Source organism: Nanorana parkeri, unplaced genomic scaffold (genome assembly GCF_000935625.1).
Source record: "Nanorana parkeri isolate BGI_ZX_2015 unplaced genomic scaffold, ASM93562v1 scaffold16, whole genome shotgun sequence".
Classification (NCBI taxonomy): domain Eukaryota; kingdom Metazoa; phylum Chordata; class Amphibia; order Anura; family Dicroglossidae; genus Nanorana; species Nanorana parkeri.
In genome coordinates this window covers 870,269-884,529 of record NW_017306284.1, presented here as the reverse complement: position 1 = coordinate 884,529, position 14,261 = coordinate 870,269, and the positions used below count along the sequence as shown (strand labels likewise).

Genomic DNA, 14,261 nt, shown 5'->3' with positions numbered 1-14,261 from the left:
CCCCCTTTTCCCTTTAAGAAAGAGAGGAAAAAAAATTCATTTAAAAGTTCACTCCACTTTAAAGACGACTTTGAAAAATAATCAGTCGGCCTTGCAGCCCTTCGAATAGAAGATGACTTGTATGCAAAACATACAAAGTTCAAAAATTCATAAATACAGCCTGGGGAAACTTATTTTTGTTTGACAATGTTCAAGGCTTTAAAAGTAACTCAGAAAAATACGTGTGTAGAGAGACAGGGCGGGTGATTGCGGATGGATCCCACGGCTTACTGGCCACACAAACACTGAAATTAGGTGCTGCAAAGAATGTCCTTTAGTCTTAATCTCAAGCAAGTTAATGACAAAAAAATCACAATAAATTGCAACAACACTAGCCAAGACTAATAATAAAAGGCCCATTTTGGGGAAAATTTTTATATATTAAAAAAAAATGGAGTGTCTGTAGAAAAAAAAACAAAACTAAAAACCAGCTCTGGTTGCAATACTCATCCTTTGTCTGATACGGTTACCCGCAGTAGATAATTTCCCCCACTAGATACCCTCAGTCTTCCAGCTTGAAAGCCACAGGACATGAGTGGAGGGCATCATGGACCATATGGAAGAGTGCATGCTATGAGCGCAGGGCGTCACCACAGCGCCTTACACAACGGTTTCAATAGAACATATACCATCATGTCAGCTCCACTCTCTGCATCTTAAAATTGCTCACCACTGGAGAAGATCTAAAAAGGAAAAGGCCCATCATGTCAAGTGACCCCACTCTAAAAGGTATGTATATAACAAGGCACAAAAAACAGCTGGGATGGTCTCGGGGGGTGGGGAATACCCTTTCGCTGTCATAATAGTTTTTGCATTTGTCACACACGGTAAAATGCACATTTTAGGCAAAAAATGTATGTAAAGCCCCTAAAGTTATATATGTCTTTAAAAAAAAGATACCATGGGGAAAAAATGTTGGCAGTGGCAATTTTTTCATGTTACACAATTTGATATTTATCAAACCTATATAAAAGATGAGGCTACACCGAGTAAATAGATAACAAACTTGTTAAAGTTGAACCCCCGGGCAAACATTTTATTAACTGCAAGGGTTACCTGCTCATTTTTGCCTAGGGACCAAAAAAAGTTATACTCACCCAATCCTTGGAGCCAGCAGTGCTCCCTCTAGCCTGTCTCCTCCTCTGCATCTCTTGCATCTCTAGTATGTCCCTTGGCGTCCTCACGCTCTATACAATGTATTGGACATGATGCCTCAAAGAATCCTAGACCGCAGCAGAGGGGGGGAGACGCTCTAGGGACCGGTCTAAGAGCTGTCCGGCTTGCAGGATTAGGCGAGTATAACTTTTTTTTTTACCCTAGGCAAAAATTAGCAGTCAACCCTTGCAGTGCAGTCCCCACTGCAACGGTTGATTCCAAATCCTGGAGTTCAAAATTGTGTCCGCCCATGAAACTGCAAAAGGCTTTGTTACCCCACAGCTTTCCAGACCTTAGATGTGGTGGCCGCATTCATTTTCTTTTTTCAGGCTTTTATTTTCACCTGGTGAATCCTGCCACTAAGACACTTTCTGTCCTTGGATGACAACACTCACTCACATAACTGTATCCATAACGGAGCTCATCACCCTGGGATAGGAAATGTTAGGAGTAAAGCAAATAGAAGAACATCTCCCCCGTTTCACTTTCAAATAGCTATAACAAAACATTTGTATTGGTACATTTAACAGAAGGACCAAAAGGGCAAATTAAAGAAGTTAATTGTTAGGGTTTACATAACACTTTAAATGCTGTGTAAATTGGCAGAACCATTGTGGTGAAATAGCATGCTTGTGAGTACAGATAGATTTGATAATGCTCAGTAAAGTAATGGCAATCACTTGGAAGCTAAAGGCATTTTGCCACATGGCCCTCTGGGAATATATCAGCTAGTACTAATGTTAACCACTATTCGTTTTAAATGACCAGATCTCTAAAATATAGCCATCTGCTATTGTACGCTATTGCATACTATATGATCTAAAGCAGTGTCTTCTCAACCTTAATTCCTCATGTACCAAAGCGATGACCTTTGACATATCCAAGTACCCCCTTTATTATATAGCTGTTCACAATACGGACTGGGATCCTAACTGTATAGCTGTCATATATGGCAACAGCTTTAGGGTTCCCTTCAACTCTATTCACTGTGATAACGCACATTATCGCTACACACAGCACTCTCGCCAGAATATTGCAGTGCTATCCATTAGAATACCACCCCAACCCAGAATGCAGTAGCTGCCAATGGAACACACTGCAGTGCACCACAATGACCATGCATTGTGGCAGGCTGTGTTAAGAAGATAGGTATAGATCCAGTTTTGGTTTCATCGCTATGTGTTAGCCTTTTAAAATGAATGGGAAGTGCAGTTGCTCCACGGTGCCTGCAGCTGTAAATGTCAGTAAGATCATGTTTTACAGCTTGTTAGGAATTTTTAAATACTTGAATGTTCATAGCCTGGCCCAGGCTACACTTCAAAATAAACATTTAGAACTGTTAGAAATGCAATGCGAGAACAAAAAATTATTTTTAAAACATGCAAGTTCCAGGCCTTTTATCATGATGCTGGCTATCTGGAGAGATGCAGACCTGAAACAAGCATTCAGAACAAGAATTCAGACTTTTCAGATGTCACTGGTTTAATTTTTGTTCCAGGTTAGTGGCTCACTATGTAGTGATAGCAGATGAAGCCTGCACCTGGCGATGAATAAAAAACCTATGCAACAATTATTGCAAACTCTTACATAAAAGGGTCGCAACATTGGTAATATACCATACAGAAGGTAAATGCAACTAAAAAAAAACCCTAAAAACTTTCATTTAAAAACACTTTTGACCATAAAAATTAAAATTGCCTAGTGCAATGAAAATAATTTCTCAGTGATATAAAGCCACCAATGTAGGGTTATGAGGGGGAGTCGTGTTCACCCCAGAGAGCACACATTATAATTATGTGCTTTGTTCCCCTCCCTGAATTTTCTACATATTTCTAATTGTAGAAGAGACATAAAACAGAAGACGTTTAAGAACTAAGCAGAGGTGAAAATGAACACAGAGAAGTTTATTGTGCACACAGTGATCATACAAGACGACTGCTTTAATGTTTTTATTGGTGCCTTTGAACCGAAAGTGGGAACAGAGCTGAGTGGACAGAAGAAAAATATAAGATTAGGTTTGACTGACACCTTTCTGTTTACAGCAGAAATGTTGTACTGTATATAAAATATTTACTATGCAACAAGGGATTAGTTTCATTTTGGAAACTAGTATAGCGTACCATTGTATGTACAATCTTAAAAAGATGGAACACAAACAAGAAATCAATATGAAAATAGTGTCAAACTTTCAGGTAACCTGTTTGCAATAACTTGAAGCACCACTAGAGTGAAACATATTGCATTCTGGTAACTGTGTGTGGTTAATACCATTCATGATGGTATTTAGTATACTTTTTTTTTAATGTCACATGCATTTATATTTTTCTCCACATTCACATGCAGACCAAGCTGTTCAGCAGATGTTACAGTTACAGGGGTTGGGATAAATGCTATAAAACTACTGGTGGTGCTCACAACAGTCAACTTTCATTCAAAAAGTTTAAACTTTTTTTCCAAAATGAAAACTGCAGCTAGTGTTACTAAGACATGGCTTTATTTGGTTTGTTGCTTACTTAAAGTGAACCTGAACTTAAAGAGTGAAGATATGCTATCTTATAGGGAACATCTAAAATGTTAATTGTGCCAAAAGCAGTACCCTTAAAATGTAAATTGTACATTTTGCAAGAATTTTCTCCTATAAAATAGCAGTGAACTTCCTGTGCTTAAGCTCCAGTGTGCCCTGATTTCAAAGGTGTATATCTGCAGTGTGAATTCTAAGGCACTGCTGTCTCTGGCTGCTAGTGTCAGGAGATTTGGAGTGGATGTCACTATTGTGCTGCTGCACTGTCTTTGCTGGAGAGATGACTGTGTCAGGGGACCTGAAGTGCGAAGATCACCCTGCTACTGCTTTATTGATTCTTTGGATCTCTGCCTCTTCTGCCACTGCTCCTCCATCAGTCTTTAGACCACAGTCACCAGAGGGGCAACTATGAGATGGGGAAGCAAGGCCCAGCTCTTCTATCAAGCTTGCCACCTCCACACGGAGACACACTGTGGAATGAAGCTTAGTACGGCTGTAATTAGGAAAAAATGAGGGAACCTGCAGGCAATACTTATGACTACTCCTTTTTTTCTCTGCTTGCCTATTTTGGGCACAGCTTCTGTGTGATATCACTCCAGAGCAAATAGTGTTGTTAAAGGGAGTGTAAAAACAACAGGTCTACTGGCAGGACTAGTACGTAATAAAACAGAAGGGCACAAAGAAAAACAAAAGCTGTTGTGTTAATGCAGATTGCATTATAAATGTTATTGTTTTATTCACCTATAGTTCACTTTAAAGCATACCTGAAATAATAAAGTAACTTTAGGGCCACCACCACCACACACACACTTCAAGGAAATCCTAAACAACTTACTTGACATGCTCCTAATTTTAGTCCGCCCCTGGCAGTAGGTTGCTTTCTGATGTTGGGTTTGACTAAAATGGATTACTTGCTTATGGAAAGAAATTAAAGAATGTACTGAAAGGCTTATATTACCCCATCTCTCTCTGCTATGAAACCCACTCTCCCAGTATGAAAAATGTCAAAGAGGAAAATATATCTTATTTTTGGCCAGCAATCCCCACAGACGTGTAGTGGCTTACTGAAGAGAAATAAGGCATATTAATATAAAGGGATGACCATTTAAATTATTTCAAGCTACACAGCTCATCTGTTCAGTATTAGTGATGCCAATGGATGAAGAGGAGGGTGGGATCACTGTTCATTGATGCCTCACCCATTATGCTGTAACGCTGTGTCTTCGGGGAACTGTGAGACAAAGGAAGATGAGAGCTGATTGTCTCTGCAATTTTATACAAATAACCCCTTCCTAATGCATTGCAGGTTTACAGTAGAAATCGCATTAATGATTTATGTAGTATCTGTTTAACATTTTGAGAGGTCAGAGGGGAAATGGTGATATATATCTCCATCTATTAATATGATGTAAGCAGAGCATTTTAGGGGGAAGATGAAGAATTATTAGAACCAAACACTTTGTTCTACTGTTGGGGGTTTAGAAGTTGTCTCAAACACATGCAAGGCAGATTTTAAAAAAAACCATTAAAAGTGGCATATTAGTATCTTAAATGATCCATATCCTTCAGTTATACAATAATAATGTATATATAATATAGTATATACTGTGTGTATATATATATATATATACAGTCTGTCCTTCAGACCTTAGAGGGGGGCTTTTGAGCAGACTGTAGTAAGTGGGAGTAAAAAATGCCCTGGCATCAGTGGTCAATGGGGTAAACAATGGCCCAGGTTAGGCAGTCAGCAGAAGTAAGAAAATTCCCAGTGTTGGTAGTAAGTGGGAGCAAATATAACCTAGCACCTATTACCCCATTGTTAATGTCAGTGGTTTTTATCAGAGGGAGGAGAAAAAATACCCCACTGTTAGTGAAAGAAATACCGCACATTGTTTGTATCAGTGGGAGAAAAAGTACCCTTATTGTTGGTGTCAATGAGGAGTATAGTCCCCCATAATTTGTTCCAAGGGCGGAATAGTGCCCTTTTTGTTGGCGTCAGTGTGGAGAATAGTCCCCCATCTTTGGTATCCATGGAGGAATAGCTGTTTGCTCTGTGTGAAAATTAAAGATGCACCAATACCGATACTATCATCGATATTGGTGCCGATACCGAGTATTTGGGCGAGTACTCTTAGTCGTCCAAATGCTCCAATACCTTTCCCGACACTGGAACTTCCGGTCAGAGGGAGATTTCCTCTGACCGGCAGTGCTGCGAGTAAACATGGAGGCGGGAAGCTGGTTCCATGCGATTTGGCCGGCTCCATGCTAATTGGCCGAAAAGGCGGCTTCCCAGCCAGTGTCGAGCCGGGCAAACAAATCTAATATGGTGACACGACCCCCACCCTACAGGTACCTCATTCCCCTCACATAGATCCTTAGCAGCATTCATTCTGCCGTTTTGGCCCTCAGCTTGCTACTGCGCATGCACTGGATTTCTGAATGAGCACGCTGGGCAGTCTGCGCATGCGCAGTAGCAGGCTGAGGGCCGATCACGTGGGTGCTGTATACACAGGAGACAAAGGCAGATCCCTGAGAGCTTGGAGAGCGGTGTCTGCCCAGCTGGCCGAGGGACTGGTACATTAATGAATGCTACTAAGGATCTATGTTAGGGGAATGAGGTGCCTGCAGGGTGGGGGTCGTGTCACCATATTGTCAGATCTGTTTGGCCGGCCTCGATGCCGATTGGCTGTGGAGCCTGCTTCTCAGCCAATACAGCCCCCATACAGAATGGAGTCAGCTTCCCAGTCAATCAAGAAGTCGAGCGGTGGATAATGACATGCCGCCCGGCTTCCTGATAAATATCGGTACTCATACTCGACACCAAAAAAACTGTATCGGTGCATCCCTGGTGAATTTTTTTTCTTTACAAGTGGAATTAATTTTTTAATGCTTTTATGTAATAAGTAGGGCTGCGGAAATTAACGATTAATCCCTTGATTAATCGTAAATTTTTTTGATCAATCAAAATTATTTTGATCGGTACCCACCTCTCCGCCGGCTTCTGGGTCTTCCGGGAGTTCTGTCGCAGATCCGGTGACGTCACGGACATCGACGTCACCGGACTCCTCCCCCCTTCCCCAAGTGGCTGTCGGCTAACGAAGGGAAGGGGGGAGGAGTCCGGTCACGTCGATGTCCGTGACGGCTAACGAAGGGGAGGGGGGAGGAGTCCGGTGACGCCCGTGATGTCATCAGACTCCTCCCCCTCTTCCCTTCGTTACACGATGGAGCCACTTGGGGAAGGGGGGACTTGTTACTTTCCTCTTTTGACCCTGTTACCACAGAGGAAGTTACAAACCTCCTCTCTGACACCCACCTCACTTGCCCCCTGGACCCTGTTCCCTCAAAACTACTTCGGTCACCCTCATACTCTATCCTACACTCTCTTACTCACATTTTCAATCTTTCACTCCTCCAGGACTTCTCTAGAGTCTCTCCCATCCTCTGGAACTCTTTACCCCAACCTGTCCGTCTATCTCCCACCCTGACTGTCTTTAGGCGTTCACTGAAGACTCTTCTCTTCAGGGAAGCCTATCCCACCTCAACCTAACCACTGAACCATCACATTCTCAAACAATTCATCCCCACACAGCTACCTCCTCATGTATCATTTCCCCCTCCTCTTTCAGATTGTAAGCCCTCAGGGGCAGGGCCCTCCTTACCATCCTGTCTTGAATTGTATTGTAATTGTAATGTCTTCCTTACATTGTAAAGCGCTGCGCAAACTGTTGGTGCTATATAAATACTATGTAATAATAATAATAATATTACATTCCTTTGTAAAGAAACTAAAGCAAATTTGTGTTGGCATATGTCTGCACATAGAGAACACTAACAGATATTTGCAGAGTGACTGGCCCTTTGAATAGTTTATAAATAGACCCCTCTGTGTGTCAGTCCCATGCATGATGTCACTATGGCGATCTTGATTAGCTGGGAACTTTTCAGCAAAGTCTTGCCACTTAGGGTTAGGGTTATTGCCAGTTATTATTGCCAGTTATTTTTTTATCTTTTTTAACTGGCCTCAGATTCTCCATCGATTTAGCGGCCTGGCTGGTAAAACACCAGCTGAGTGGTAACCCTACGAGATCACCAGGTATTATATTAATAAAACCACATGTTTAAAAATATAACAATTTACTTTTAAAACGGCTAACATGTTAAACATAAGAACATAAAAGATTTTTGGGTACACACAGTCTTAAAAAATGTAACAATCACACGTAGCAAGTTTTATGTGGATCCAGATAAGAGATTCCATAATCCCAGATTAGACAGAACCTTGGTAGGCAGTCTGGTGTATGTTGCTCTATATATACCCTTAAAAACCTTAAAATCTGTTAAATTTCTGTTTGAAGGTACATGTGATAGAGTTCATGGTAATGAAAAATCCTATTAATGTGTGTTAGGAACAAAAAAAAAATTATTAAACCTTTTTTAAGTCCTAATACCTAAAATATGCTGATCCTCTTACCTCACCAAACGCCTACCAGATATCTAAATGAAAACATACACTGCATTTCCTAATAAACGAAAACACCCAAAATGCTACTAGAAGCTTGAGACTATGTGATCTAGGTTGCACTTGCTTCAGGTCAAATGAGGGAGCTCAGGAGCAGCATTTTTTGTGTGCTTTGTAATTGTTGAATTGTGATCTATTCATGTGAAATTTCAATTTTAGTTATAGGTCGACTTTAAGCAGTATGCTGGAGCGACAATAATTACATGTGGTAATCCCTGTCCTAGGCAATGCTCTGCTAATGCAAAATGTAAATGTAATTATATTTTATTTACAGCCCTTTACTAAGTCCTTTTACACAATTTAGAATTATGTTAAATTTCAGTTGTTGCAGTTTGCCATTAAGAAGGCAACCGAGATAAATCATGTGCAATATAACAAACTGAAAGATCTGGAGCTTGCCGTCCTGATACTGGAAGCAGCTACAACAATACACCAGATCAATGTTCTCATATTATACTCTGTGCTGCTATAAAACCTACTTTAGAGCGATGAAATATAACACAATTTATGTGGGATTAGTTTGCAATTATAATCTAATATAAGCACTGCTGCTTTACTCATTAAACATTAATTGCAATAAAAGCAAACTATCATAAGAATCCCAGGTAGTCAAACGTAAATGGTACATTGTATTGTTCGGCTGTAAATGTTAGCTGCAGTCGGACTTGTATTAAATTTACACCAAGAAAAAAAAATGGCAGGGAAAAGTTAAGGGATTTTCCAAAGCAGCTTTCAATATTCCTGCCATCATGTTTTAAGAAAACATTAACCATAAAAAAAAATGCAGTAATTAATATGTTGGGTGAACATTTCTAAATTAAAGTAACACTAAACTCAGGAGTTAAACCTTAAAAATACATTCAAGTACCTTAACCTATTAACAAAATCTTATTTGTGCATCACCCAGCTGTAGATCCTCAAATCATCTCTGAATTGGTGCTGACACTGTCCTTCCTTCTGGAGCGGGGCTACTTTTGTTCCCCATGCACCCTGCGTGTGTTGTAAATTAGCCACCGATCCAAGCTCGCTCCCGTGATGGACTACAATCTCAATACAAATTAGTAAACTAAACGTGAGATTGTAGTGCATCACAGTAGTGAGCTTGGAGTGGTGACTACATTACAACACACACAGGGACCATGGGGAACAAAAGTAGCCACCCTCCAGAAGGAAGGACAGTGTCAGCACCAATTCAGAGATGATTTGAGGATCTACAGCTGAGTGATACACAAATAAGATACATTTTTACTAATAGTTAAGGAACTTGAATGCATTTTTAAGATTTAACTCCTGAGTTTAATGTTAATTTAAAGTGGCATAGAACTGAGAAGTATGCAACCACAAATGCAGATCAGTGCATGTTTCTGCTCACTTCCCGATCGATAGAGCCGACCTGCGACAGTTTCTTTGTCACATGTCGGCTTTAACTATGAGTTAGTGGAAATCACTCACCTCATAGATCTCCTTTAAATAAGCATGGAAGGTAGACAGCTTGAGACGAATTATGTAGTGAAGTGGGAAAAAGAAATTAGAAGTGTTACCATTAACAAGCAGTGGCTACTTGTCAGTTGTCTAGTGCAGAAAGCCAACAGATGATTGGTTGATGTGGTCAGCAATAACTCTTTCCTCCAGTTTTCATACAATACCTCAGTCCTATATTAGCATGCATCTTACTGTGTGTTTATTCAGGTTTTTAATTTGCTAGGATTGACAGATTGGAATATTCCACTGGGTAGAAATAATAGTCTTCGCGTTTATTGCAATCAAACAAAGAACACTGAAATATATTTATCCAGATATATTGAAAGAAAAATGTTTCTAATCTAGTATGTAACATCAATTTTCCACTGCCCGGGAACAAACATGTGGGTTTCTTATTGACAATCTGGTAAAAATGTGTTCGCTGTGCTTAGAAAAACGATTGTTTTTACATTTGCTTTCTAGTCTCATGGTGTTGTATTAAATTGCACCAGCTCATTTTTCAATTGCCAAAAGCAATTTCCCAAACACTTTTCCCCACCCTTTGCTCGGTTCCCTGCCAGCTTACAGCGAGACCACAGCCAAATTAAGCAGCCCTGGGCAGGAAATGTTTGTGCTCCACTGTGCTCTCCAGCAGTAGAGGAGAGGCATGTGAAAACGGCCTCCATACAGGAAAGCCAGGGCTTCCATACCTGTGCTAACACACTGCACCTGACTGGATGTGCTCCATTAACAAATTAGACTTGCTTTGATTTATTCCTGTGCTAGAGAATATCTCTACAAGGTGCTGCATAGTTTTCCTACCAAAGCAGACATTGCATTCAAAGCTAGAAATTGAACCCTGAATTACATGCAGGGGACACAGCCTCAACTAAGGGTTTTAGTTTTCTATCCAGGCGCAGTTGTAGTACTGCCACACTCCTTTTAGAGGGTAATGTCGTGATCTGGAAACCCCTTTTCTTTATCGAGTATTTAAGAAGAGATATTACCAATCCCAACCAATGTAGGTCGCTTATCCACTCTCACATATTGGACACCAGATAACTACGGAGCATCTCACAGCCTCTAAATAACCCTGTCTTAGAAGTTTGAATATGACTGGTAAAAGATATATCAAGAAGAGGGAAATAGGAAATTGCATAGCACCATACTTCAAAAAGCACAGCCTCCCATAACACATGTGTGGAGCTCATTGAAATGTGGCTGCAGGGGATTACAAGGAAATTAACTGCAGTTAAATTGACGGGGACTTTCTGACATTATAACTACTGCAATATCATTACCAGTGCATTTGCTGGTTGGAGTGCTCAGGCTGTACAGCAGGTACCAAGTAATGCTCCAGTCTAGCACAATGAAATCAGGCCACTCTTGTGATCAGGCCAACCTTGCTGTATTGTACCATTGCATAGGATAAGGAGGACAGCATCCGTTTTCAAACTTTTTGTTTACAAATTCTGCTGTATAGAATAACAGTGCGTATCGCTACACTATTGTTTGGGCTTGGTTCGAACCGAGTTCGCCTAAGCCCCCTTCAAAACTGTGCCTGCCACTTCCACCTTGAAGGCAAATCAGTGGCAGCAGTTGTGGTGGGGGCATTTCCCACCCATTTGATACAGAGCTGAATGTGTCGCTGCAACAGATTGGGTTGGGGGGTGGCAGTCACAGTTTGAAAAGGGTGTGGTGAAACACAGGTGAACTGGTTTCCTGCCAAGCCCAGGTTCATCACTACTGGTGATGATGCCAACCCTTAGAGTGCTACTTTAAGACTTATTACTTAATTTAAGACGCGTCATCTAAACTTTCAGCTGGTGTGTTGCAGCAACTGTATAAAGGCAGATTACAGGTAAAGTTTCTAAATTGAAAAACATTGCCTGATGATTTCAGGAATACATAAGGTAAGTTGCTTTTATAGATCTGGGATCTGAAAATGCTCTGAAAAATTTGTTTGGGGCAAACTTTGGGCATCAATATAAAGGCCAAACTGACACGTGGGGTGTGTGTGTGTAGGAACATTGAATGGTATGAACAATGGTATATAAGCATTTTCAACCTTTGCTTTTTTATAATAAGTTCAGGCCGTTTAAACTGGGAAGTGGATAGTTTGCTTTAATCTTAGAATGGACAACCACAGAAGATGTAACCATTACATAACCATGCTTACAATAGGATATATATCCTAATTATAATACATTGTATATTTAGCATGGACAACATAACTACACAACCAATGCTCACTTATATGCACATTACATGATTTGACACCTTCTCCAGGTTGGTCAATACAAATCCAAGCAACCAACAAGTAAACTTCTAGGCCTGTTACAGCCTCAAGAACCTCTAATTGAAGAAGAAAGGGAGGATAGGACAATGGGGTTAGTTTATTAAAGACAAATAGGCTACACACCTTGCTGATTTGGAAGTAAGGAAAGTTGTTTTTACTGGACTGTGCCTAATCTTTTTTTCTTCATTTGAAACTACACAACCTAGTTATGATGTGGTGGCTTGTGTATAATTAAAAGAAAAGTGTCAACAGAAAAATATGGGAGCTGTCATAGCTGACAGCTGTTTTGAAAGGTTCAAGGTCTGCTCTTATCTTATCCTTCAATCAGAACTTTCAGAGTCAATGACCCGGAACAAGCAAGCATGTGCTTAACAGGTGTTAACACAAATCATGCATTCAAGCTTTTTCTGGGACAATTACCCACAAAGTGGTAAAACAAGTATGATAGGGATAAAAGCCTTGTAGCTTGCACCTTTCAAAACAAGTCAGTAATAGCAGATCCTATAAATCTATCATGATAGGTTCTCTTTACATTCAATTTAAGCTACTTCAGAAAGCAAGTTAGAGAAACTGCTTATGGCAACCAGTCGCATTGAAAATTGGAAGCAAAAATTTAGAGGCTGATATGGGCTAAAGTACACTGCTCTGGCTCAACAAAATTATAAACGAGCTCCAATCGTTTTTCCAAACCGAAGCTGAGGAAATGATCACCCCCACACCCCAATTGTAAAAGCTGCCTGCCATCTTCTATTACAACTAATGTGATATCACACATTCTAAGACTGGTGTGGTAAAGTATGCCTAACACAGCTGGAAACAACTTCACACCTGATATTCTGAAAGACAGAGAGGAAAGCAATTCACTGATGTGGGCTGCTGGCTGTGACTCCGGAAAAAAGGTGCTGGAGAGTCAGCTAATATAGGAATTCATGTCCACATAATCATAAAACCTTCCCTATCCCAGACCACAGGCTGGTGAATCACACCACATGTGGAAGATTTCTGTATCAGGGGAAAACAGTTGACTGTACTTTTCTTCTTTACTGTAGCAACATACGTCATTATTGATACATAGTTATGACATGCAGCTGTATAAAAACGGCTGCCTGGACAATGGTCAAGTGATGCAAATTCTAAAAAAAAGAAAAACCCAGCCCTCTTTTTCTAAAACTCCTTACACTATACTACAGAAAGTCAATTAACTTTGTAAATTATATAATCAATGTTCTTTCCCAATATGCGTGTGCATGTTCAGAGAACGTTTCAGCTTTGCTTGTTTCCATTGGAAAATTAGGCCTGCAAGTCCATTCTTTAGAGATAAGGTGAGCAGGAAAAATAGAGAGGTGAATCTCTCAAACAGGGACACAGATGGCAATAATAATCTAAAAGGGTTCTAGCACCTCCTCACTCTGTCCAAAACTAAAAAACAAAGTTGTGGCTTTGCATGCACTTTAAATTCTTATTGGCCTACTCTCAATTTCCAAGGCAGAGTTGAATCTAATAAACTGCTAATTGGCAAATTAGTTTAGGATACATTAAGCCCACTTCGCAGAGATTCGCACAGAAAACAAACCTCATGTGTCAGCTTACCACACTAGAACAAACAAAATGTCAATTTTAGATTGTAAGCCCTCAGTGGCAGGGCCCTCTTTACCATCTTGTCTTGAATTGTATTGTAATTGTAATGTCTGCCCTATATTGTAAAGCGCTGCGCAAACTGTTGGCGCTATATAAATCCTGCATAATAATAATAATAATAATGTCCCTGATTGTATTAATTTCCAAAGCCCACCAGGCGTAATGCACCAAAACTAGTAATTAATGCTATTCAGAAAGCTGATGACTCACACAAATATTCATATTCCATCTAATAGGCAGAGCTTAAGGCACAATTCACACAGGGTATGTTGCTCCATACAGCTTTAAGGGTTTTTGATGTGCCTTGAGCTGCAGGAAGAAGTGTACAGGCAGCTCATGTAACTCTATGGAGACACATGAGCTGTGCACCCTCACAAGCCGCTTCCCGCAGCTTCGAGTTTGGACAGCTGCACACAGACGATGTACAGAGCAGCATCCATTATGTCTGCATCCGAGACCTTGCACCGTGTGTATGAAGCTGTCAAAACTAGAAGCTCTGGGCGCATAGATAACCGGGCCTTCACGCTGCATGGGGCAACATGCCGCATGTGAATGAAGTCTGCGGCTTCTTTAAACATGTTTACCAAGCTAATCTTAACTGTTTTGCTATAAAAGAAGCCTATTCTTCA

General features: G+C 40.5%; 1 protein-coding gene across 5 annotated transcripts in view; it reads right to left on the bottom strand.

Moving 5' to 3' along the window:
- The window catches only part of VPS13B (vacuolar protein sorting 13 homolog B), a 761,266-nt gene that overhangs the window by 342,156 nt on the left and 404,849 nt on the right, over nucleotides 1–14,261 (bottom strand). The gene's annotated exons all lie outside the window — the stretch shown is intronic.